This window comes from Hemicordylus capensis, chromosome 4 (assembly GCF_027244095.1).
Source record: "Hemicordylus capensis ecotype Gifberg chromosome 4, rHemCap1.1.pri, whole genome shotgun sequence".
In the NCBI taxonomy this organism is placed as follows: Eukaryota; Metazoa; Chordata; class Lepidosauria; order Squamata; family Cordylidae; genus Hemicordylus; species Hemicordylus capensis.
Genome location: NC_069660.1, coordinates 115,581,973 through 115,609,388, shown reverse-complemented (window position 1 = coordinate 115,609,388; position 27,416 = coordinate 115,581,973). Strand labels below are relative to the sequence as shown.

The window sequence follows — 27,416 nt, the reverse complement described above, 5'->3', positions numbered from 1 at the left end:
TTATTCCAAGGATAAATGCAAAGGGCTTCTGTGAATCTTTTGCTTAATGCTCCCATCTCCCTCTCAAACAGAAATGTAGTCTAAATAACAACACCAATGCATTTCATGTTGCTCACAGTTGCCCTCTTCAATCTTTATTTTGGTCTTTGACCAATATAGCAAAGAACAAATTCAAACAGATACAACTGGATTTGCATAAGGTAGATAAAACTACTAAAATTTAAAACTTATTAGATAAGACTAAATATAACAAAACTAAAAGAAATAGAAGCAGAATAAGATAAACTATAACAACAAACAGCTAAGTTATTTGCAACTAGGCAGAACTCTCAAGTAACCAACTAATTGACAAGCTCCAGCCTAATTTTATTAGCAATGAGACAAAACTTAGCAACATTGTAGGACCTAACATCATTCTGATCCGCTAAAAGGAAGGTCAAATAAAAAGTGTCAGTAGAGCCTGGATGTAAGTTAATATAAGGGGAAATAAGTTTACGTCGGATGTCTCAATAATATTGGCAGTACAAGAGTATGTGCGCTGTTGTTTCGATCTCACCAGAACCGCAGGGACAAACACGTTCTTCATATGGAATTCCATGGTACCTTCCCTCCAGCACTGCCGTACACAGAGCATCGCAATGGGCCAGTGTTAAGGCTCTGCGGTACTTTGGAGCTCTTATTTGAATCAAGTAATTAGCAGGGGTAACGTTCATAATTTGATTGCCCAGAATTATGTTGGCTGGTATGAAGCCCTGATCAATTTGATCAAACCCTCTTCTTCCATCAAACTTTATATTGTAAACTCCTGGGAACAGATGCCCTTGTCTTCTTCTTCTTGTCTGTTTATTTTACCCTGTGCACACTGATACTATGGAATAAACACTAATATTGCATGGTACAACTCATTCTACAGAATTATTCAGCATTTGACAACCCCCTTTTGAAAATGAATAAAACATTGGGGCGATTTTCACTCACGATTGCCCAGAGCAGGTGGGGAGGGTGTAGGGGGAAGGCTGCTTTTAACTCATCTTCCCCCCTGACAACTGAGTTCTTCTGTGAACTGTGCTCCCAAATGAGCCACACTGTAAGCTGAGCTCGGACTGGCTCACAGGGCATCAGGGCATATTCCTGGTGCACCCCAGCCGCATGGCTCCCCTACGCCCCAACTCCCACCCTCAATTACCTATTCTGCTCAAAACCCAGCGCCCTCCTCACATACATTCCACCGCCCTCTCAGTGCCCCCAGTCCGGCTCTGTCCAGAGGCCAGGATGACACATCTTGGCCCCCAGAGATCCCACAATGTGCTGTGTGAGTGTGTGGTGCATTGTGGAGATCCACCTGGGGATGGCTGGGAGCAGCCAACCCTCACACATGAACAGTTAGCCTGAGTTAAGATGATGCTCGCACCATTAACCTTAGCTAGCCAGCGGGCTCTATAGGTGGGTTTACCACTGTGGCAGCACTGGGAGCTGTATGGATCCCAGTGGTTTTCATGGGTAGCCAAGCCCAGGCTTCACTGCCTTAGCTGTCTTGGCTGCTCATGAGAACAGCCACATTGTTTCTAAAGTGAATAGCTCTTACTGGGTTCAGCTGCAGTTCTGGATTCTCTAACTCATTTTTATCCAGCCATGTGCTTTACCTTTCAGCTTTCCACTTTTCATAGTCGTTTCTTTCATCGCGACTAATGTTAACATAGTCAAGTGATTAATGGAGCTGAATACCTGTCTGTTTGTGTCAGGAAAAATACAACAGCACCCAAGATTCAAGAAAAGGTAATGGCTTTGGATGGTATTGCCTTCAGCACTCACTATTGATAAGTCATTGGCCCACATCCTCAGGTTTCCAGCAACTCTATGAAATTTCCAGTCGTTGCGGTGGGATGACCTGGCTCTGAAATCATTGGCAAGAAGCTTAAAGTAGCTTGTTCCTTAAAGTGTTCATGCTGCAAATAACACTGGTTCAGATTCAACCAAAATCACGAACATTTATTTCAGTCAGAGGTGCAATAATGTATATTAAATACATTATCAAGTTCAGCTGAGAAATCAGTACAAGTTGTAAAGATCTAAATATTGTCCTGCAAATGTTATACTTTTATCCCCACAGATCCTTCTTTTTGCTAGACTAACTTTTGGATGGTTTTTATTATCTATCAATGACCAAATAAATCTTTTTGTTTTCCATATTTTAAAAAAGTTGTATTGTTACACTTTCCTTTTCAGAATAATGCAATCCTACATTCACCAGCATTAGGGACACTTGATTTTCACAACTGTGGTACAACAGTCCTAAATGCTGCTATTTCCTTGTTGCTGCTAGACATTTCACATTTGCAGCTGCTAAGAAGCAACACTCGCAGATAATCATGCTCACAATCACAGCCTATTGTTCTTTTTAACAGGACTTCGCTAACTACAAGGCAGGTATTCTTGGTTAATCAGTTGCTTGCTGTTGATTTTTAAAGATAGGCAGGCTGCTTTGGATTTTCCTCTTTAGCATTCATGAATGGAGCAAGTCACAATGGAAAAGAGTGTATGGATTAGGAGTAATAATAATAATTGCCAAATCACATGGGCTTTGTTTGTACATTACAGTTTGGATACCGTAGTGGTTTCTGTCAACATAAGAATATGCTTTCCTAGTGTCTGCTATGGCTCACTATCAGCCACATGAGAAGGAATGAAGGGAAAGCAATGGTCCCAAACTTCTGTGGCTGTCTACAGCATTCATGGCCCTCACAGTGCGGTGTCCCTATGCCTTGTTTCTGGCAAGTTCTCTCTCTTTAATGACTGAATGCCAAGCAGAAATTCAACAGGTGATTCAAGCAGTAGAGGTGCAGTAATAAGGAAAGCATCATCTGCCGATTCCTGAGGTAATGCAGCTTTACCAATATTGGGGCGGTGAGTGAGGGGTACCTTCTTGGAATTTTATGCTTCTACTACACACATGACATACACAGAGGACAAAGGATGCTACATGTAACAAAGGAAGAGATAGGGGAAATGGAATAAATCCCCAAAGGACACAGGATCCAGTGAGTGCAGGCTGGGTATCATTGCTGAACCACATGTTTACAACTGCCATGTGGTATATTAACTGGACGGTTTCACTATGGACTACAAGTAAGGAGTGACCTGTTTGAATACCCCCACATAAAGAAATCCCAACTCACACAAGAGAGAACGTTCACTTTTTTCACGCAGGGATTTTGTGATGTGACATGAAGCAGCACTTAATCATGTGATACCCACCTGAAGTGGTGCCTGGTGAGGTGGTAGAATGTGTGCATGGGCCACTGCCAATTATGTCAGCAGCCCATGTGGGGTGCTCATGACCAGTTAGCAGCCACACACTTGCATGGTCCTGATCTTGCCACACCCTACTTCAAGAGCTGCCAGTGATTCTCCCCTGTTGTATCTCCTCATTGGTCATGACTGGATGAAAGCATTCTCTGCTAATCTAAGTCATAGGATTAGAAGGAACTAGAAATAACTTAGCTGGCATGATCCTCTACACATGAATATCTGACGGTGGGTGAGCCCTTGCAATTAGCACGCTGGAACGATTTTAACACTAAAAGTGGACTATTGTGGTTCTTCATTATTCACTTTAGTTGCGTTGTCTCTGATATTCAGAGCGATTAATGAATCATTTATTTGAGCCTATTCTTTATTGTAACAAGGTTTACAAAGACTTCCCCTAAACACCTGAGTTTCAAAGTTTATTTGAAATTGAACATAAGCAATTGCCACTTTGCACAATGGATGGGACTTTTGAGAAGGAGATAGGTGAGGCAGCCGGAAGTGCAAATCATTTCCATTTCCTGTTAGCCAGTATTTTCTCCTTTCTGAACAGCTCCTGATATGAAGCACTGGTATGAGGCCAATGTATGCTTTGTAGGGTCTTCCATTCCATACAAAGGGATGTACTCAAAGTTCTAGTAGTCCCCTACTAACTTAGCAAAGAGGCACGTTTTTAAAAGTGCTGTTTCTCTATATTTAGCAGGGGGAGAATAACTGGTCCTATCTGTATATGTACATTAGTTCATATATATGCATTAGTAGTTTAATGTATGTACGGTAGTGCATTTCCTAGCTGTACCCTGCATTTGAGATAGCCAAGGCAGGCTTACTTAGAATTTAGGCATCTAAAGTGCTTAAATTCTACACTTGGAAAATAATGCACCTCTGGAATATGGACATGACATAAGCCCTATTGAGACACTAGGTTGTACATATACACAGCTATCTGTACACATGTCTATCTTTTTGTATGAATGCATTTATTTTAAAAGTGAGTCTGCTTTGGATACCTCAGATGTAGGGCACAGATAGGAAATGTACTTTGTGCTATGGCGTATAGCTAGAGGGAGAGGATGGCAAACAATTGTGACACTGGGGCAGGAAAAGCTATATTTGTGGTCCAATTTTCTGTCCTGGCATTCTTAAAAGAATGGAAAATATCTCTTGGAGTTGGAAAGAAGAAATCCTCTATTTTTCTGACTATTCATGGAAATCAAAGATCTTGTAGCCTGAATCTGATTCCAGTTCAGTTATATTATTTATATTATTATTTTTGTTTACACAGTCAGACAGGTATTATTGACTGGTTTGTTTTATCCAGACATCTAGTCCTTCCCAAGGACCTAGGATGGCTGAATTTTATTGTCAATGTTGTTGCTGTTGTTATAGATATCGTCGCAGAATATAGGCTGTTCCCAGTAAAGCTGCTTTTTGTAATTGGCTGATGGTGATTTCTGTGGCCCCTATGTTGTTGAGGAGCTCTTCAAGGTCTTTTGGAACTGCACCCAGGGCGCCAATTACCACTGGGATTATTTTGGTATTTCAATTTCAATTTGTAGATCTTTGTATTTGGTGATTTCTTCTATTTCTTTTTCTTCTATTCTGCTATCCCCTGGTATTTCTATGTTGATTATTTTAACTTGGTTTTCTTTCTTCTTGACTACAGTTATATCTGGTGTATTGTGTGGCAGATGTTTGTCATTATTATTATTATTATTATTATTAATTTACACAGTCAGACAGGTGTTATTGACTGGTTTGTTTTATCCAGACATCGAGTCCTTCCCAAGGACCTTCCTTCCCAAGGACCTTCCATCGAGTCCTTCCCAAGGATGATGATGATGATGATGATGATGATTTATTTACACAGTCAGACTGGTGTTATTGACTGGTATTATTATTATTATTATTATTATTATTATTAACTGATGAAATTTAAAATCAGAAGAGCAGCTTTATCACACCTGTGGAGTTTTAACTAGTCATCACTGTTTTGATTTCATTTTCTCCCTCCTTCTTTTACCCCCTGAAGGCAAATGAGCAATCAGTATAAAGCAATGAGAATTAGCATAGGCTGCGATAAAACACAGACCTTTGCCAGTAACTTGTCTTGCATGGCATAAAATGTCTTTGCTGCACTTTTAAAAAATCTGCAGCCTTGTGATTGTTCTGACACCTCTTTATTGTGCCTTTTAAGTGTAAACGCCTTGAAATCATCACTACATAAATGAAGCAATACTGTTGTTCTGCCATTGCATTTAGATGCTGTTAAAAACTTCCTCTCATTCTTATCTGGAAAACTGTACATCTGTTAAAGACTCAAGACACCAATACAGGACAGCATGTGGAGCTTCCCAGTGGTCTCAATAGCTGGGAGAAATATTTCTAAAATGCTTATCTTGGAAACTGTCAGAGAAGCAACTCAATGCAATGATGATGGTTCAAGAATTGACTTGAAAAGACCTGTCAAATGGCTGTTTGGCCATATTGTATCTCCATATTCAGAAATAGTATCTCTCCTATTGCCTTTTATTTCTCAGCATTCAAGCAATAGGGAATGACCATCACTTTCCTGTCCTTGTGAGTGCCCAAAGACATCTGCCTAACTGATATTGGGGAAAGGATGGTCAAATAGAACTTGGGATTGGTCCAGCAAAACAAGTTCTTCTTGAGCGAGCAGCAATGTGAAGCAAATTAATTAACCTTTCCAAACTGGTACTATGCCATTCACACATTACTACTGGGGAACTTTTAATTACAGAGGGCTTAACATACCACCATATTAGGCATTGATAGCCTTTGTGAATCTCAAAAGGGGCACATAAGCATGCTTTTTGCTGATGGCATTGGTAAAGAACCATTTAAACTTAGGCATGTTTAATTGGGCCACAAGAATTATGAAACAGTTCTGCTTTACTGCATGTAAATGAAAGGGTTTGGAATCTATATGCAAGTCTCTCTCTCTCTCTCTCTCCCCCCCCCCACCCTCTCTCTCTCACACACACAGCATTTCAAGGCTCTACTGCCAATGGCCATCATCAGATTAGCAAGGCATGCATGCAGCAATGTGCAATGTGTGTCACAATGTCCTCAGGAACATACTTTTGGGTGGTGCAAAGCATGTCAGAGGGAAAGGGGATTAGCAACAATCACTCCCCCCACACACACAACCTGCCATTGCTTTAATCTGAGATAAGAAGTTCTGAATACAGGAACAAGCAACTCTTGGATACTTCAGTTATGCAACTTTTCTGACTCTCTGGGGTCATTAACAAGTTAATAAGTTTCTCTGCAGTTGTGAATCCCGCCCATTTTCATTATGGGAAGAAAGAGGGGCAAGCCAAGAACAGCAATCCTATAAGAGCCCTGATACTTTCAACTCACTTTCACCTTCAATTCATTCCTCAAGGGTTAAATAAATCAAAGCTGAAATAAATTTGGCCATGTTATTCTAGAACAATCAGTTGTGAAAACTGGATTTTTTTTCTTTTCACTGTATGCAGAGCAGCAATCTCTCTCTCTCTCTCTCTCTCTCTCTCTCTCTCTCTCTCTCTCTCTCTCTCTCTCACACACACACACACACACACACTGCATTTTTGTATGCAGGGGCGTAGCTAGGGAAGAGGGGGCCCATGTTCATTCCTCTCTCTAGTGGCCCCCCAGAGTAAGAAAGATAATGAAGAAATTTGGAGGGCTGGACCTGGAGGGCCCACAGGAGCTAAGGGCCCGTGTTCTTTGAACCCTTTCACTCAATTATAGCTACGCCCTTGTTTGTATGTCTGGCAGAACATACAAACACAAGGCTGTTCTGAAAATGTCAGTTTTGTATCACATTCTCTGCTCACAATCAGCAATACACTGAAGCTCTTCTCACGATCAGCAAGAAGAGCTTTTTCCAGGTCTGTGCAGAGAGCAGGCTTATCCTGCTCTCACTTCAGATGATCAAAAGGCAGCCTTGGGCAGCCGGATCAGCCGCCCACACAACTGCCAGCTCAGTCATGGAGCCGGTGGGGGCTGCGGGGATTGGGCCGTGTGGCTCCCGGAAGTTCCAGGATGCCCTATGCAAGCATGTTCCCAGCATGTATTATGCCATTTATTAGTGATTTCTGGTCTTCTGAAGTCTAGGATTAATGGTAAAGTGTGCTGTTGAGTCTATTTCAACTCCTGGCACCCACAGAGCCCTGTGGTTTTCTTTGGTAGAAAACAGGAGGGTTTTGCCATTACCTCCTCCCATGCAGTATGAGATTATGCCTTTCAGTATCTTCCTATATCGCTGCTGCCCGATATGGTACCAGCAGGGATTTGAACTGGTAACCTTCTGCTTGTTAGATTTCCCCACTGGGATTACTATTTCCCCACTGGGATTACTAGCTGGAAAATGAAGGGGGTAGGGTATTGAGTATAGCTGCTGTCCATTGCATAGTTATTTAAATATGTATGAAATCTAAATTGCCCACTGGTTAAAAATTAAATTTGCCAGTGAAAGGGCCAGAGGACTAGTTTAGTGACAACCTTAGCTCAGGCCTTGGCCAGGAAGCAATGCAATATATGGGAAAGTACCCAAAGTGCTTCTTGCTTGGCTGTCTAGAATTACTTCCTGAAAACTACAGAATACTCTGCCTGTACAGCACTGAATTTGCCTTGGTGGCGGAACGATGCAGTTTGGGAGCCACCTGTTCTGGCCATTGATAAATTTATGTTACCATTTTGTTTAAGTTGAAGCAAAACTAAAGTAGTCTGTTGTTTAACAGAAATCTTAATCAGCCATAAAAATCCAGCTGCGTCCATTTAAAAATGCAGCTGAGTGAGATCTTGTAGGAAGATTCCAGAGTCTATTTGCCTTTTTCTGCAGAATGATTGTTTCAAATTGTTGGTATTCTTCACTCTGTCTTTTTATATAGACTACACAGACACACACACACACACACACACACACACACACACAGAGTTATAATAAATTGGCATGTCAACATGGCTCATAGTGTGAGTTTAGGTTCAAAGTCACTAAAGACCCTAGAGAATTTTAAATGGACATCTTACATGTCCATCTGTTTTACATGCTTACATAGATCTACAGTTGAGTATGTGAACTTAAGTTTCTTCCATAAATAACATTTTGTTTGAGTTTATGCCAGGTGACATGAATGTTCTTAGCTTTCTGAGGTATGAAACCTGTGATGGCTGATTCATATGAGTTATCCCTCTTGATACTGATATCATCTCAATTGTTGTATGTGAATATGAATATACTTTATGTCAAGTGTTCTCAAAATGGCCTTCAGCCATTGTGACTGGGGATGATGGGGATTGTAGTCCAACAACATCTGGGGACTCAAGTCTGAGAAACCCTGATATATGTCAACGTACATATTACTTTGGGCATCACTCACATGCATCATTTAGTTATATGAAAGATACACTTTGGGGCCATTCACATGACCTAGTGGGTGGGCAGGCAGGGGAAGGATTCATGAAACTTGTCTTCCCTCCAGACGAGCATCCTGACCTCGATGGGAGTGTGCTCTGCGCTCCCACACAATTCCCACTGCTCTGTGCAGCACGCAGTAGGGCATATCCCAGCCTCTGGGTATTCCACAGTATTCCATAGCCAAGCACGGTGTACTGGGCAATTCCCCCAGGGGACAGGATCTCTAGGTGCCCATTTCTGTGCCAGTGAAAGCTGCAAGTAGCCTGCGCTGACACATTATCCTGGGAGCTGGTTAAGAGTGTGGTTAACCTTGGCTATGAGTTGGGCTTTGGTGCTGGGTTTAGAGTCACAGATCCCGGCAGATCTTACAAGCAGCCAAACACAGTCCTGTTTGTGAGAACAGCCTCAATTTAAACTACAAGACCGGTCTGCACAACAAAATAAAGTGGGCTGCTATGTGCTTAACAATTCATCTACTATTTTTTCAGTCCTAGGTAAGCAGCAAAAACACGAGATGTATTAAAGTCCTGGTAGACTGCCATACATGATCTGTTTTGCTCCATGGGTCACATGTTGTTCAGACCTTCTAACAGGTAAACATGTGCAAAAGGCTAGAGGCAATCAGCTGTATAAAAGAGGGACATTTGCTGACTCAGCTTGTCATGCACAAGCAAGGGACACTTCATCTATGGATATTTCCTCTTACAATCATTCTTTGAATATTGTCATCCTATCTGTTGATGCTTCAGGTATTGTGAACATTGCTGCAGCTTAGGCATAAGAGATTTCTGGCTCACACATGTTCATGAATATAATGTTCATGGCTATCATATATGAAATAAGCAGCCCAAAGTCATGCCGCACCTGGGCCTATGGCTCTGCTTCCAAGTATTCCCACAGAAATCAATAGAACTATTCACTGTTTACTGCCGCAAGTGAAAATACATGAGCAAACAAGTGCAGGATCAGGACTTAGCATAGGGCAGAGATAAGCAATGTTCAGAAGTAAAGCTGGCTGTTACTTTGGGAGTTGCACAACCATCCTTTCAAGTCCTGAATTCATAACTTTATATGGGTAAGCATCCCTTGAGCAGTCTGTACATTGTTTACATGAAGTAAATCTTTATGTGAGACAAAGAGCTTGATGTGAAATCCAGGTAAGGCTCCATCATGCTTGCTGATGATCTTACTGCTTTAATATTTACCCCAGCTACATGATAAGCAGCCTTGCTTTCTAAACCTCCTTGTTTTCTTCTGTCTTTGTTGTCTCAACGTCCAAAAGAATCAAAGCTGTGGGAGAGGAGCTCATTGCAATGGGCCACCCTGCTGATCTACTAAAATAAGAAGTTATCATATGTTTTAACTCTGTGGCAGTGCCATCGGGTTTTATTATTGTATCTTGTTTTATCGGCAAGCATAATTGCATATGACAGTGGCTCTCCACAGACCACAAGAACAGACAAAAAAAAATATGCTGAAGGTCTGGGAAGGTGGAAAAGCTGATCATTGGAAGAGCTCTTCCTCCCAAACTGGTTTGCAGAATTCATAATTTATAAGTTTAGGGAAATCTCTGATTGATGGCGTGTGTAAAAAATTTCAAAGTACATTTCATATTTTCTGCAGACCTAGTGAAAGAAAGGAAATATAATTGCACTATGACACATTTTGCTGCTTCTTTTCCTCAGTTCTAAAATTAAAATTAAACTTCTGTAGGGAAGGAACCACAACATTCAAACTGATGGAAAGGAAACAGAAATGCTTAGGGTGTTACATCAATTAATTAACACAGATAAAACATAGTACATATGAAAGCTGGTGTAATATTGGAAAGATGGTGTGCTGCACAGTAACAGGGAGTGAGTTTTGATCAGGCTGTCCCCAGTTCAACCCCCAAGAACCATGGGTAGTCTTTGACAAGTCATTGGGGCTATTCTTATGATCACAAAAATCGGGCTAGGAAAATCCTAGCCCAATTTTTGTGATCATCAGAACCACCGGGCTCACAGCTGAGCCCGGTGGTTCTGGAGCAGCTAACCCGTTCCTGTAGCACACCCCTTAGCCCAGGTTTGTGGAGCAAGCGCTCCGTAAACCTGGGCTATCTGCTCGTGAGTAGCCATGGCGCAGCTCCGCGCCACAGCTACTTGTGAGCAGACCCCTGGCCGGGAGGCTTAAAAGCAGCCTCCCAGCTCAGGGGTCTCCCCAGTATGCCCTGTGCGCTTGCGCAGGGCATACTGGGGCTTCCAGGGGCCACGCGGCCCCCAAGCTCCCCAGCCCCCGCTGGCTCAGTCTCGGAGCTGGCCATTGTATGGGTGGCCGATCCGGCTGCCCAGGGCTCCCTGCACACTCATCTGCGGGGAGAGTAGGCTTAGCCCGCTTTCCCCACAGTTTTAACAAAAGCGGGTTTCACTGATCGTGAGACCCGCCTCATTATCTTTCCTAGGTGCTGACATTCACTGATGCTGACATTCACTGGCACATATGGAAGAGCTATTTAAATACTATTCTTAACCAGGAGCATTGCTAGGACCACAGCTCTCCTCGCACACTGCATTTTGATAATTAAACCTTTTTCATACCCTCTCCTCGAAAGGAATCCAGTGATCTCTTCCTGTTTTCAAAGCAATTAATCACTAGTGCATCCACCAATATCAGATGGTGTAGAGCAGGGATTCTCAACGTTGGGTCCCCAGAAGTTATTGGACTTCAACTCCCATAATCCCCAACCAAAGGCCACTGGAGCTGGGGATTATGGGAGTTGAAGTCCAATAACATCTGGGGACCCAGCGTTGAGAATCCCTGGTGTAGAGGACTAAAGAATTGACATGGGGCATGTGCCCAGGGTGCCCAATGTTGGCAACACCCCTGCTAGTGATGCTTTCTGGCAGCAGTTATGGGCACTGAGCAATGTCTTAACCAATCATCACTATCAAGGAATACTACAGCTTCTCAGAACTCAAAACTCAGCTTCACTTCCCCCTTGGGCCCTACTTCCTCTCCTCTTTTTCCCCTGGGGACCCTGCACTGCTACTCAGTGGTCTTTTTAGACCAGGGCTAGGCAACATGGCTCTCCAGTTGCTGTTGATCAACAACTCTCATCATCCCCAGCCACAATAAATTGTGGCTGAGGCTGTTGGGAGTTGTAGTTCAACAATAGCTGGTGAACCAAGGATGCCAATTTCTGTTTTAGACTGTTGGGCTCACTTCTGTATACCAAATTCATTCTTTACTCCTTGCTTCCAGAACTATTAAGTCTGCCCCTTCTCCATGTGTGAGATTTGGTATGGGGTTTTAATGCATCATTTCTAAAGGGATTTAGACAATATACAACAGTGTGCTTCATGAGGTGATGATGCATTCAGGTGATGATGCACCAGTGGGTGACAAGATGCCCCCTACACCCTACTGCCTCACCTGCTTCATCAGCTACTTGCCACCCACTACCTGCTGGGGGTGTACACAGACCATTTTGTGTGGTTTGGTCCAAATTCAGACTGAACCACAGGACCGCGAACTGGTTCAGTCAAATTGACCAGCTGGCCCAGTCTGTTCGACTGAACCAGCTCGAACTGGTTTGGCAGTTCATGAGGCTATGTAAGGGGGAATCTGGTGAGGATTCCCCTTTGCTTGAAGAGGGGAATTATCTTAAAATTCTTGTAAAAGGAATTGGGGCAGTGATGAGAGGCACCTGTAAAAGTAAATGCTAAGGGATTTACCAGTGGCGGTACCAAGCAGCAGCATTCCCCACCGCCCCCCACCAGCAGCCTGTGTAGCAGCGTGGCTCCATTTACTCACCTGGCTTCTGCATGATCACACAAATGGTCTCTGTGCATGCATGGAGGCCAGCTGAGTGCACAGCCACGACGCTGCACGGACTGCTGGCTGGAAGGAGTGCTGCTGCTCGGTACGGTTGCCAGTAAGCACCGTAGCATTTACTTTTACAAGTGCCTCTTGTTGCCCCCACCCCAGCGCCGTCCTCACCTTTGCTTCTTTTAAAAAGATTTTTTTTCAAAGAAGCATAATCTTTGAAAAGATTATCAGATTTCCTTATCAGATTTCCTTTCTTAAGACACACCTTCTTAAGACACACCTGTTTCACCAGGCGTTTGCTCTTTAATATATTTTTTTAATTGATTGTTGTTGGTATTTCTGTTGTTCACCACCTGGTGTCTTTGGAGGAGGTGGTATAGAAGAAGTTTCAATAAAATAAATAAATAAATTTCCCTTTACATAGCAGCATGAACCACCAAACCGGTCCTGGTAGCAAGCATGACTTGTCCCCTTAGCTAAGCAGGGTCCACCCTGGTTGCATATGGATGGGAAACTAGAAGTGTGAGCCCTGTAAGATATTCCCCTCAGGGGATGGAGCCACTCTGGGAAGAGCAGAAGGTTTCAAGTTCCCTCCCTGGCTTCTCCAAGATAGGGTTAAGAGAGATTCCTGCCTGCAACCTTGGAGAAGCCGCTGCCAGTCTGTGAAGACAATATTGAGCTAGATAGACCAATGATCTGACTCAGTATATGGCATCTTCTTATGTTCCTATATTCCTATGTTCCAGGCTCAATTTGGCTGTATCAAACTCCTTTCTTTATGCATTAGATTTCATGATCAAACCTACGAACTGGCCTGTTTCACAGTGGACCAGTTCAGTTCCTAACTGTTCATCCACATCCTCACTGCCTGAGGTCCCCCACCATTAAGATTAGGACATGTGGGTCCCAGGGCACTAGTATTAGAATTTGATCATGCACTTTTAAAATTCATATACACAGCATGTTTTATGCTGTGTGTCCTGGCTAGATTCTCAGGTACTTTCTAATTATTAATTAAAAAAATAAAGATTACACAAATGGGCAAATAACTGCCCTACAGTGTAGTGCATTTTTTTTTGTCCTCCTCCTCCTCCCTCTCTATCCCTCTATCTATACATTTTGGTATTCTTGGTTGAAAGTTAATATAGACGTAAAGGTCTAAAGTGTGCCATCAAGTCGATATCGACTCCGGGTGCCCACAGAGCCCTGTGGGTTTCTTTGGTAGAATACAGGAGGGATCTACCATTGCCTAATGGTAAATGTTAACCTATTGTTAACCGCCCAGAGAAGAAAGTTTGAGGCAGTGTACAAATTTGATGAATAAAAATAAATAGATAGATAGATAGATAGATAGATAGATAGATAGATAGATAGATAGGTTTACCATCTCATTACCAGTATGAGATGATGCCTTTCAGCATCTCCCTATATCGCTGCCTATAGCAGCAGCAGGGATTTCAACTGTCAACCTTCTGCTTGTTAGTTAGGCATTTCCCCACTGCACCACTTAAGATGCAATATAGACGTACTGCCTTACAAATAAATATGGTGCTTCTCATCATCATATTTATTAAATAAATATATACGAATAAAACAAAAACACTTTGACACATCACCAGTGTTTTGACAGATTCAGTTCTAGTAAGCAGGGTGGGTGGGGGTGGGTGGGAATTGTTAACCAATTTGCAGCCCTGAATGCTAGCTGGTCAGGTCTTTCTTAGGCACACCAGAATGGAGAGGCTGGGCAGACAGTGAAGCAGCTTCAAGGATGCAGGGCCATTCTCTAGGAACTCATGCAAACTGCTGCTGACTTGTAGGAGTGCTCTGCTATTTCAGCCTCATCTAATACAACTCATATATTTTTAAATAAACTAAATATCATACTAAAACATGTTAAGACTCCAGTGATCTCTCTGCCAAAGAAAGCCAGAATCCTAGTAGCACACTATCCTGTAACTTTGCATTGTTCAGAAAAGTGGAAAGTAGGTGCATAACCCTTGTAGTCTAGCATCACGTCATTAGGAATCGGTAACCAAGCATACACCTCCACACTTGGAAAGAAGAAAATGAGTTCCACAGAAGAATGGCAAGGATATCTTCTCATTCTGTGTAAAGCCAATATGAATGGAAGGACAGCAGCATCAAATAATCAAGAAAAATGACGAGTGCAGGCTCATATACCCTTTATGTCCCATTGCACAACTGTCTGAAAATCAGAAATTCAAGCGTGTGTGTGTGTGTGTGTGTGTGTATGCGCGCGTATGTGTGAAACAAGATGAGTACATATTGGTTTGTCAGGACAACTTTTGCAGTCCATGAAAATACAGAACTGTGGGGCCAATCTATAGGTTATATGGCATGTTTTCCATATGCACACTTGTTGTTTCAGCAGCACCTGCCATAAGAAGGTAGTTGCATGTTTGTCAAGCACAACAGACACATAACAGTGAGCCACAGCCAATCATAAGTTCCCTATGTGTGCTTATTATGTGACCCCACATGGTCAAAACAAGAGTCTTCCTTTCACACTTTATACTGAGAGTCATGTGAAGGATAAGAAGCTGCCTTACGCAAAGTAGACTCATGTTCCAGGTAGCCCATTAATATCTACTAACTATTGTAAATATGAGGAGAAATCCTTTTTCCAGCCCTGGTGTGCTGCTTTTAACTAGATTTCAATATCAAGTGCCAAGTACAACAACAACAAAAAATGGATTCCAGTGTCTGAAATCAGACCTTCTTTTTGCAAAACATGTGGCTCAACCAATGAGCTAGAGATCTCTCCTGCACTTGTGATACTTGATCTTGATCAATAAGAAAAATAGGTGTCAGATTTCAGTGGACACGTCACCTGCTCTCCCACAGAAGAATATTACTTAAAATCCTCTTATGGACCACTTACCCTAATTTAGATCCCATAGTTTCCCACACCAGGTGCTGGGATGTTCTAAAAGTTGTACACCTGGAAAAATAAGAGAGTAGGGAACACTCATTTAAAAAAATAAAACAAAAACGGAACAGTAACTGCAGCAACTGAACAAACATATACATGGTGTAAAATAACAAGCCAAGATCAATTAAATCCCTTGACAGAGTGAATCATTGAGTCTATATTTATCTGACTGAGGAAAGGGCATGGGAGAACGATTCTTCTTTGATTAGTCAAGACTGAGGAGGGCCAGAAGGATTTTGTAGATGAGAAAAGAAAGGTGGCTACCCGGCTGGCTGCCGTGTGGAGTAATATGGCTGAGAGCAGGTGGAATGCTGCCGATACCCCTCTAATCAGATAATCAATTTTCAATCTTCTGCCTTTCTTTGGAGAGACAGTTGTTGGAACCTGCTTACTACGACTCGGAGGAAATAACTGGTCACTGGAAAACTGTCACCATCAGTTTACGTGTGTCTGTCTTTCATTCTTCTCTGGGTGCTAGGGAATCGCTTGTAAAGATTTCTTTTTTCACTGAGATGATTCCTAAAGTTTTCCCTAGCATCTGCTACTCACATATGGCAAGGTCCTTAGCGAGGTGGAGAAACAATCACATCTTACACAGCAAGGAAAAGGGCTCATTAAGCTTTGGTTCTTCCACCTATATATGAGCTATACCAAGTAAGCAAATATGAGCTATACCAAGACAACATATCTCAACTTTCATGTTCAGTGCTACTGCATGAGTTTTGGAAACAAGCAGTTTGTTTCACATGTGAAAGTGAAACTGACTTTCTAACTAACAACTCCACTAGCTAATGATACAAAATGTATCATTCGTTTTGAACGATACAGTAATATGCTACCAGCTTGATGAAACCATGGGCTTGTGGAGAGCCACACAACTGAGCTTTCAGACAGTAGTTGTGATCATCACATGAAATATGCTAGTTTTGCTAGTGACACACGGGGTGAAAAGAATGAGCTGTGAAACAGACCGTTCAAATGCCATCTCTATCATTGGCTTTCTTGATGGCTTAGGCCAGGGTTCTCAACCTTGGATTGGACCCAGGTTCCATCATCCTCAGCCTTTGGCCATTCTGGCTGGGGATGATGTGAGCCATTTGCCCCTGGCTTAGGCAAATCTCCCATCATTATTCTCCAAATGCAATATGGGGATAATAATGTTGATTTACTTGATAGGTTTTTGTAAGGATTACTTAGACATACATGAAACACTTTGAGCTCTTTAAAAGCTCTTCCTTGTATGAATCAATATGCTGATGACAATTCTATTTTTTTTTTACCATCTGATTCCAGGGAGGCAGTAGAGGCCTTAACCTAATGGACTGGAGGTGGGCTAACAAATGGAAAGTTAATCCAGACATCAGAGGTGCTTTTGGTTAATATGGCAGCGCATGCAGGTTTATAAGCACAGCCTGTTTTGCAAGTTCTCTTAAAGATCTGGTCACAACTGGGGAGTATTCCTGGACCCAACTTTGCTTCTAATTGGCCAGGAATGGCTTTGCATAGCTTTGGTTGGTGTGCTAGTTGCATCTTTTGCTGGAGAGGGTACTGTCATCCATGCCTTGGAAACATCTAGTTGGGACTACTATAACACATTCCACATGGGTGCTTTGAAAAGTGTTTGGAAATGATAGTGAGTAAAGTAAAGTAAAGTGTGCCATCTAGTCGGAGTCTGCTCCTGGCAACCACAGAGCCCTGTAGTTGTCTTTGGCAGAATTCAGGAGGGGTTTACCATTGTAATCTCCCACGCGGTATAAGATGATGCCTTTCAGCATCTGTCCTATATCACTGCTGCCTGATCTAGGTGTTTCCAATAGTCTGGGAAACATAAAAGTGAGGATTTGAACCAGCAACCTCTGGCCTGCTAATCAAATCATTTCCCCACTGTGCCATTAGAATGCTAAAGCTATTGTTCTGTCAGAAACTCATTCTTCGGACCATGTTACTCCAATCCTATTTGATCTAGTTTTGGCTAGTTTCTGAGGCTAATTATTTTAAATTCTCATTACCTTTATTTCCTTTAATTCCTCATTGCCATTAAAGCCCTAAATGGTTTGAGATCAGGGTATTTAATGGACAGCCTTCTATCACATGATGCCCATCTACATCACCAGAGGCACTATTCTGTATCCTGCCAGTGTTAGAGGTGTAGTTGGTTGGGATGTGAGATAGGGCTTTTTCAGGTGTAGCACCCAGACATAGGAACTCTCTTCCCCAGAAAACCTGATTGGCTAGCAATGCGTCCACAATCTGTTAAAACTGTTTTATTTTCCTGTACTTTGGATTGGAATAGGAGTGGGAGTTTTTTGGTAGATATTTGTCTTTCTTTAAAATGTTTTAATCTGTTTGCTTTTCAAATGTTGATTGTTTGGTTTTGTGTTTGCTTTTGTGAGCCGTTTTGGGTGGAATAAATATAAATAAATAACTCTGCCATAATTTCCCACTTCTCCATTCCCTTTCCTCATAACAAGGGCTGTGTGTTTTAGGGGTGTGCAAAACCCAAAACTTATGATCCAGTTCAAATTCGGATCAAATTTGAACTGAACTGCATGTTGCTGGACCAGTTTGGTAGAACCAGCCAGCTGGTCCGCTTAACCGAACTGGTTTGGGGGTTTGAGCAGCTAAACTTGTAAAAGGGAATCCAGTAAGGATCCCCCTTTACAATAAATGGGTGGGGCTCCTGGGAAGCTTTAAGGGAAGGCCAGGGATGGTGAGATAGGTTAAAGGGTCTTACCTGCCTGGCACGGCTGCCGGCACTGCTGCTCACCCCCCCAGACGCAGCCCATAGCCCAAACCTGTGCTGTGATGCCTCTTTCAGCAAGTGTGGTGATGATGTGCATCCGGCTTTCACAGATGCACAAAGGAGCTCACAGGAACTCACAGAGAAAAACAAGAGAAGATCAGAAAGCCTAATATGTGAAAGTAGAAGCAAATGCAATATTTGAATATTTGGCCATTGTGGCATATTTGGCAATATCTGAAGAGCCAGCGTGGTGTAGTGATTAGAGTGCTGGACTAGGACTGGAGAGACCCGAGTTCAAATCCCCATTCAGCCATGAAACTAGCTGGGTGACTCTGGGCCAGTCACTTCTCTCTCAGCCTAACCTATTTCACAGGGTTGTTGTGAGGAGAAACTCAAGTATGTAGTACACCACTCTGGGCTCCTTGGAGGAAGAGCGGGATATAAATGTAAAAATAAAAATAAATAAAAATATTGCTCTTCAGGACTTGCTAAGATCTCTGCTTCCTCTGCCTCCTTCAAGTGAAAAAGCAACAGTTTCCCCATATACAGGGCATTATCCAACCAAAGTTAAGCATGTTTAAACCCCATTGATTTCAAAGCGAGAAACTCCAGCACATGCTTAATTCTGGCTTTGAAATCAAGGGGACTTAGAGGTGTTTAACTTCCTAAGTTAGGGCAAATAGGATTGCAGCTTTTGCTGACAAGAAGAAAGGGAAGAAGAAGTAAAGCTTTACTGATCTTTAGGGAGAAAAAATTGAGGTCATTCAGACAACGAAAAACTGTGTTCTACCTGGGTTTGGGAGCTGTGTCTGCTCCCAATTTTTGGCTGTGTGGAAGCAAGTTAGGAGGAAAACCTAGGTAGAAGTGACTGTGTGGAATCAAGGTAGGAGGGAAAGCTATCCAGGCTTCCTCCTATTTACAGGTGAAACTCGGAAAATTAGAATATCATGCTTTTGTCCATTAATTTCAGTAATGCAAATTAAAAGGTGAAACTGATATATGAGACAGACGCATTACATGCAAAGTGAGATAAATCAAGCCTTAATTTGTTATAATTGTGATGATCATGGCGTAGATCAAACCTGAGTAGAACACAGCGAGGCTCTTCACATGATTAGTGTGAAGAGCTTCTGCGGGGTTTGCGGGGAGAGCGGGCTTAGCCTGCTCTCCCCACAGATGAGCAGACAGTCTGCTCTGGGTGGATGCAGCAGCTGCCCACACAACTGCAAGCTCCCTCATGGAGCCGGCCGGGGCTGGGAAGTTTGGGGGCTGCGCGGCCCCCGGAAGCTCCAGCATACCATGCACGAGCGTGCAGGGAATGCAGGAGAGACCCCCGAGCAGGGAGGCTGCTTTTCAGCCTCCTGGCTGGGGGTCTCCTCATGAGTAGCTGTGGCACGGAGCCACACCACAGCAACTCATGATCGGGAAACCCAGGTTAGCGGAGTGCTCGCTCCACTAACCAGGGCTTAAGGGAGGACTACTTAAGCGGAGGCTAGCCCGATTTCGTCCCATTGTGTGAATAGCCTCAGTTTTTGATTGTGTGAATGACCTCTATGTATTTTAAGCCATCCATCTCCCCAGCTATGTCCAGAAAACAATGAGATTCAAGTTGGTGAGCCTGTGGGACATTTGTCAAAACTAGAGTGGCATCTTTAAATAACACCCTATTTGTAATAGGATGCACGAAAGACCAACAGGTAGCTTAGCTAACAGCGAGGCGATTCTCACGACCATCAAAAAGTGGGCTAAGGGGGCCTAGTCCGCTTTTCGGCGGTTGTGTGCTGCAATGGGAGCCACGTGATTCCTGGCAGCAAACCCCCACTAATTCCCCTTCCCCTTAGCCCAAGTTAGCAGAGTGAGCACTCCGCTAACCTGGGGGTTTTGGTCGGTCGCTCTGCGCTGCGGCAACACATGAGGAGACCCCCCGGACGGGAGACTGCAAGAAGCCTCCTGGGCTCGGGGGTCTCTCCCGGATGCCTCGTGCTCTTGTGCAGGGCATCCTGGAACTTCCGAGAGCCACATGGCTCCCAATCCCCGCAGCCCTCACTGGCTCTGTAACGGAGCCGGCAATCGTGTGGGCGGCCAATCTGGCCGCCCAGGGCTTCCTGCCTGCTCATCTGCGGGGAGAGCGGGCTAAGTCCACTCTCCCCGCAAACATCTTCCCAGCGAGTCTCACTGATCATTTGCCTCAGTGATTCCTTTTTTAATTGTTTAAGAATGCATAAACATCTGCGTATAATTTTTCAGGGACAGACAAGAAATAACAGGAAAGAGCAAAGTTACAATATGCACTTCATTTCAAAAGAGACATTATTTAGTCTGTAGCACCATCACACAGAAAGCTACTTCTGCCAAAAGCTTGGACATCTGCAGCTTACAAATAGCTGCTTTTCAGATATGGAAAGATTAAACTGTCATTATTCTGTTCAAGAAATCGCTGTCTGCAGCCCTTTTTGGATTATTTAGGTAAGCAGAATGATGGCCCCTATGGAAAGGGAAAAGAAATGATAGTATCTTAAGTTTTATAGCTTTAGAAACTGTAACAGCTCTTCTCCTACAGATCATACAGAGGTATGGTCACACACCCCGCCGCTCCCTACAAAAGAATGCAGCAAGTGGCATGAGTTCAGAAGTCCTTGGTTCAAATCTCACCTCAACCATGAATTCACTAGGTAGCCGTGGACAGGCCAAGAGAATAGTGGCTTGCCTAGGAATACCATGAGGGTAGGTAGGTAGAAATGTGGAGATATCCACAATACTGACATAGTCATAATAGCCTACATTACAAAGCAATTATGAATGAAAATGTCCACAAAACCCTTTGAACTGGGACATTATTTCTGAGAAATTACTGATATCACTGCCAGAGCCTCAGGATTTTGACCCTTTTAAGGCTCCCTTTCTGTTTAGTCACCTTTTCTTTTGGTTTCTCCTGACGCCTCAGAGTCCACTGAGGAGGGGGTTTGCAGCGCCTGGGTTCCTCCTCCAGCCAGACAAGCTCCCTGTTCATATTCTCTCTGTAGGAGCTCAACCTCCCCTCATTGTGTCTGGAAGATTTGCCTTCATCACCAGCCTGTCCTCCCTAAACAGCTCTGAGCAGACTGGGCAAGTTAACACTTCCCCCAGAAGTACCTCCGGATTCCCCGCTTCTGGTTCCATCAGCCCTGCCTGCTGCCTCAGCCCCATGGTATTTGAGCCCACTGCAGAGCTGCCTGGAGGCCCAACACCATCCAGTGGTGTTACTGCTCAAGCCTGGGTGTTGGGATCTGCCGGGACTGTCCCGCTTCTCCACATTGGGTTCATTGGGCCCCACCACTGCCACGTGTGGCTTTGTAGACATGCCTGAGGGAGAAGGGGGCCTTGCTCTCACTGAGGCCAGTCCTGGGATGGAAGTCCCTTGTGTCGCCGACAATCACACACATTCTAATGGAGCCAGAACTCTCCTTGTCAGGCCTGCAGCAGAGTTGGAGGGCAGCCACAACACTGGAGTGAACTGACAGTAGCAGTCAGTCAGTGTTACTGTTGTTTCTCCCACTGTCCTGAACAGGGAAAACAGCGGCAACACTGATTGCATGACTTGTCAGTTTTCTTCAGTTCTGGGTTACTTTCTGGCTCTGTTGCAGCCCTGATGTAGTAGAGCATCCTGATTCGATTAGGGTTGCATCATATCAGCCATTTTCTGCCCCTGTGAAAGGCCCTTCCATTTTACTGATTGTTTAGGCTCTCACATGAAAGAAACACACACCACCCCTGACTTCAGTGCCAGCCACACATTATCCATCACTATTTCCCTCCCAGTTACCTTTTAAAATCTGTTTTCAGCTACTGTTTTAATGTAGCCTTCCTGCTGGAAATTGGCTGTCAACACACCAATCAGGTCAGCAAGATGGAGACACTACTGAAGGCAGAGGAAGCTTAGGGAGGCACTCTCACTTTGAATACCGTGCCCTTAGTAATGTAACCACATGGAAACATCTTCCCTATTTTTTTTTAATGGCACTCAAGTAGGAGCCAGTTATGGCTGTGAACAGCAGAGATCCAGCATGAAAAGCAGAGGAGGCAGCTTTACCCCTCCATCTATCTTTTTTCACACTGAGATTCAAAGCTGTAGAAAATGTGGTCCAGCACTACTTTGAGCACTTCAAGAATTATGTAAGTGCTAAGTTTTAGTTCCTATGCAGTGGGACACAGATTTGGCCAAACAGGATTATCAGATTTTGCTTTTGTGCCAATGTATTTAAAGTTGTATGAGCAGTCAGAATAGTTGTCAACAGGAGCGGTTCAACCAGAGCTGATGGGAGCATCAATTTTAATAATGTGAATACAGAGCAAAATATAATGTCTCAGTGCAGAAAGACCAGTGCAGAAAGACTGCAAACATTCCAATACTGTATAAAGACATACCAATGGCCACACTAGTAAACCTTTCCTCAAATGTTCTCGTGTCCTTAGAGGCAAACTCTGGACTCTTCTAGACAGTGATATATTCCACCTTCAGTGCACATTACGATGACAAAATGAACAATCCACATGACATACAAGGCCATTGCATAGTATTCTTAGAAATCTGTTACTATCTCTGAATAAACTCTGTTGGTTTTTTTTTTAAAAACCTGAGGATTAAAAGAGTTTGTAAAGGTATAGTTTATTTATGGATTGCTGCAGATTGCCAGCAGATGGCGGTATGAATATTACGCAAAGTCCTTGTATGCCATGTGGCTTTCTTGTTTTATTTAGTCAGACTTTGCATCGAAGCTGGAATATATCATGGCTGGAAGAACCCTTTAAATGGCCTGCCCTTCCATAAATAGCAGCTGGGGTAGTGATCAGGATCAGGACTTCAGTGCTAGGAGGCATGGTTAACCCTTTCTCCCTTTCTCATGCTGTAGTGCTAACAAAAACCACCTCTGGAGCTGCTGTTTGCCCTGGAACCTAAACTCCCTCTTACAGAAATAGCAACTTGAGGGAGCAATTATTGTCAGACTCCTATACTATACTTCACTCCACTGTTCTCTATATGAATGGACAGGGAGTGTGAACTGAAACTTTCATGTATCTAGATGCACATCACACCCTTCTCCCAGGCTGCTATGTAGCTATGTGCACTGCAGTCCCTTGCTGAATTAATCTTCATGGCAAAAAAAAAAAAAAGCTGTGTCTTCCCTTTAAATAATTTGAGCCATTTTCTGAGCCTAGAAACAGGAAGGCAAAAGCTGATGTCTTTCATCCTAAAATGATGAAACGTAATGCTCTAATCACGAGGGAAGTGCATCTCTTGGGAATGTTCTGAATTTGTATAAAAGGGCAACATGGCTTTCTTCTTTCCCACAGGAACTGAATAGAAGATTCCAGTTGACTTTTGGAACAAAGAACCATCATCAAATTAAGAACAACCATCTCTGTATTAAACTGTAAATAGGAAGAAGTAATTGATAGGGCATTTAGTTCACTGATCCTACACACTGATATAATAGTAATTAGGAAACTCAGCAACTTCAGCAGTAGAAAAGAACAAGGAAACCCAACCAAGAAGTTCAAAGAAAGGATTTTAGAGGCTTTGAAGAAAATACATAGGTTCGATGGACTTGAGAGGATATATTCCAAAGAGCTGTGAAGTGAAACAGTGTTTGAAACCCCATAATGTTGTAATTTGCTCTTGGAGTTTGAACAGAGCTTATTTTGATCAGAGGCTCAATAGGGTTTAGTTCCTCCATAACCAGCTTTCAGTACCAGAATTGAGTCCTGGGATACTGGAATTTTAAGATAGTGGCTTGGAACATATGCAGAGTGTCCTTACTACCCTGCAATTCTGACCAGATTCTACACATTTTAGACTAAGAGCAAAGTATTCCATATGAGAAGTTTCATTAAATTGCAGGCAAAATTCAGACCAATTATGACAAGCCTTTTTTCTTGATATTTATTTCTTAACTTATATTTCCTTTCCTTTGAAAAGATAGAGTTAGCAATTTTTCAACTGGCCATTATATCGGTACCTTTAACAGCAGCTTGTTGTGTGGTGACATTCGTAAGTGATTATAGCTTTTTCAGACATGGCTGCCAGGAACACCAAGATATGAAGGGGACAAATGAGAACGTGCCCAACTAGTCACACACATGCCGTGCCAATGAATTCACTGGCCACACTCCAGGGCTTCTGCTGGTTCAGCACTTGCCTGCAGAGGTTTGCATGAATCCTCCTCTGTGATCGGTGCTCCTATGGAAGTCTAGGCATATCTAGCCAAAATGCTCCCGGCTGCCCACTCATGCCTCATTTGTTTCATTTGGGCTGGGCAACCCTAACATTGAAAGAGAACTAATTTCCCACTCCGTGAAAGCTTTGCCTGCTCACATCTACAAACTAAACTGTTGCTAAAGGCAAGATCTGAGTAGGGTCACTCACCCAGTCTCCTCTACAAGCATTGCCCAGGCTAAGACCTGCTTAGCTCTAATAATGTAACAAGTTTTAAGAAAAGGGTAGTTTCCATTTAGAGCATTTTCAGTGGCAAATGGCAAATATTACCTTAGCTCCATAACGCTGGATTAAAAAGGAGGCAGGCAAATAAATAGCTCTTAGCATGCATTACTGTAAAGTGGCATGTGACTTTTTAATGTTGCTATGCATACTACAAATAATTTCAAGAAAAGCTCATATAACCTTGATTTACTAGACTCATTTCATAAGCCTTTTGTGACACCTAAGATGCAGTTCTATGTCACTTATAGCATTCTGGTCAGGAATTATGTAGCTTATTTGACTACTATGAATCCTCTGTGAACCCATATACAATGGCTCTTGATGACTTACGTGATCACCTGATTCCTTTCAGTTTTAAGGGGGAGAAGTCCCAGGACATATTAAAGTTTTGTGCTGTGATGTCTTTATTGGGGTGGAACATGCATGGATATAGAACAGAAGTTAAATTTATGCTTGTCAGGTCTGCTGCATCTTTCTGGATATGTGCCAAGTTCTGAACATTTTAAGGAGGGGGAAATTTAGGTTTCCCCTCAGCTTCATCATTTTGTAAGGATGCTGCATTTTTATTCCTGACAGATATAGTGTGCCTTTAGCGTGTATAGGGCAAAAAACCAATATGTAGCACATGAGGGTGCCGTGAAGCTGAGTAAAAGCTGTTCCTGTTCAATTCCTGCCTGAAATTCAACTGGTAAAGGTATAATGCTTGTGTGCTCTTCCAGACAGTTACATATTTCAGTGTCAGTGCCAATTATATGATAAAGAAAATGGGATATCCACACAACATGATACAAGGGTGTTGTGTAATATTGTTAGCACCACCTGCTGGCAGTAAAACTGTTTTTAAAATTTAGAATAAAACTGTGTTCTTTTCAAGTTAGAATAAAAGGAGTAAAAAGGCACAGTTCATTTGCGAACTGCTGTAGATTGCCAGCAAGGCACTGAGAATAGTTTGTGTTGTCCTGGTACATAGTGTGGATTACTCATTTATTGTTGCAATTTTACACTTAAGCCGGAATATATCACCATCTGGAAGAGTCCTTTGGTGGTGGGGAGTATTCCTCAGTCTTTAATCTACAGTCAAGGTAAACCAAGAGAAACAGAGTGACATTTTAAAGTGTATTCAGGTCATGCTCCTAAATGTATGATAAAAGCAAAAACATTTTGATGCTTTACAGTGTCATCCTTTCATTTTAACCAGATCTAAGGATCACTTTTCCAGTCAATGCAGATATGTGACTTTTCCCTCTGTGTGCTGTATTCACACCAATTGCTGACTGGCATCTGAAGGCTGGATCCCAGCTGCACGCAATCAAGGGGGTAGATTAGCATTGTTGCAGGGAAAATAGCCATTTAATGTATTTTAGAAAGGAAGATATGATTTGATATTCAGGCTCTAACAGCAATAGTTCATCTTAATGCAGCAGAGAGACGGGTAGCCTGCTTTAACCACTACCACTCTGTGCCCCTACCAAGCTAGATCCTGGGTTTTATCTTCTTTATGTTTCCAATAGCCAAAGTTTGGCAGCTATATCCTTTCCCTCAGTGCTCAGGTGGGCAACCTGGCTTCACATGCATAATGGCTGCAATACAGTTAGGTTAAAGGAGGTAGCCGAACTGGGGCATTGCAACATATGGCTTATTTCAGCACTTGCAGTGACTGCCAATTTAAAATATACCTGTGGGAGCTTCTTTGCTAGGTTTGCCAACTTTTTATTGTTCCTGCTCTTGTGCCTTTAATAGCAAGCTGACAATTAAGCAAACCAAGTGAAGCTTTTTGTTTTATTTCCTTGCGAAGAAAAGCTTTATTTGTTTCCTTGGGAAGAAAAGCATGTGATGAAAAGCTGATTTAGCATCAGGCTGTTGTTAAAGGAATAAAAGCAAGTCCAGGAAAAAGTTTGGCACAGGCAACCTATTCCTTTCCCTACCAGTCCTAAGGCCTCATCATATTAAACCAGACAAGTATTTGGGTGCTCTCTGTGTCCAGAATCCAGGGTTCTAGAATTATTTTTTCAAAGATGGGGGAAAGGTAATTAAACTCACCTGTGCCTGACAGGATAAATCCATTTTGCCCACCCAATTTTGTTACATTCCACTAAATTTGAGCACTCCTGCAGAGGCTATGCTAAAGGAATATAAGTGAACTCCTATTCAAAAGAAGGGGAATTGGAGGCATTCCTAAGATGACGCTGTAAGTCTCCGGGAGAGGTGAGTGTGGTTTAGTTTAATCACAAGGGGGTTGGTTCAGTGGTTGTCTTTCCACTGAGCTCAATGGGCACTAGATCAGGTCTGAAGAGAGCTAAAGGCTTGACAGCTGTCAGGACTAGTTATGTTCTACTGTGAAACTCTTAACGACAGTTTTCCTTTCCAGAAACTAGTGTGTTTTTTTTTAATTGCAGGGAAGCAACCAACTGATCCTATGTGCTGTTGAGTGACATTGGCATCACAGCTCATTGATGTTAAGGAGCCCTCAGCTCTAAAAAAAAACCCGTCCCAAGACCACTACAGCAGGAAATGCAGGTTCCATGGAATGGCTGCTCAGTATTTGATGCTAGTCTGGGCTATAGCAGGAAAAAGGAAGTGTATTTTAGGCTAATAAGATTAATATGTTCACTGATCAAAGCTGATCAAAGCTTGAAGGCTGTTCCAGATTATGCTAGCTTGTTGTGGCCCTAGGCAGCCATTGGAATAAGCCACATGTTAC

The 27,416-nt window shown here is 42.9% G+C and overlaps 2 long non-coding RNA genes across 5 annotated transcripts in view; one reads left to right on the top strand and one right to left on the bottom strand.

The window, feature by feature from the left end:
* Positions 1-25,810, top strand: part of LOC128352895 (uncharacterized) — a 72,828-nt gene extending 47,018 nt beyond the window's left edge. For 2 of the 4 annotated variants that reach the window (XR_008320687.1, XR_008320688.1), the window contains 2 exons: positions 20,798-20,965; positions 23,569-25,810. This is a non-coding gene — a long non-coding RNA (uncharacterized LOC128352895). Of the gene's footprint in view, positions 1-20,484; positions 20,704-20,797; positions 20,966-23,568 lie in introns of all 4 variants that reach the window. The other 2 variants (XR_008320686.1, XR_008320685.1) reach the window with 2 other exon arrangements.
* The window catches only part of LOC128352897 (uncharacterized), a 244,597-nt gene that overhangs the window by 77,636 nt on the left and 139,545 nt on the right, over positions 1-27,416 (bottom strand). The window contains exon 2 of the long non-coding RNA XR_008320690.1: positions 15,444-15,503. This is a non-coding gene — a long non-coding RNA (uncharacterized LOC128352897). The remainder of the gene's footprint in view (positions 1-15,443; positions 15,504-27,416) is intronic.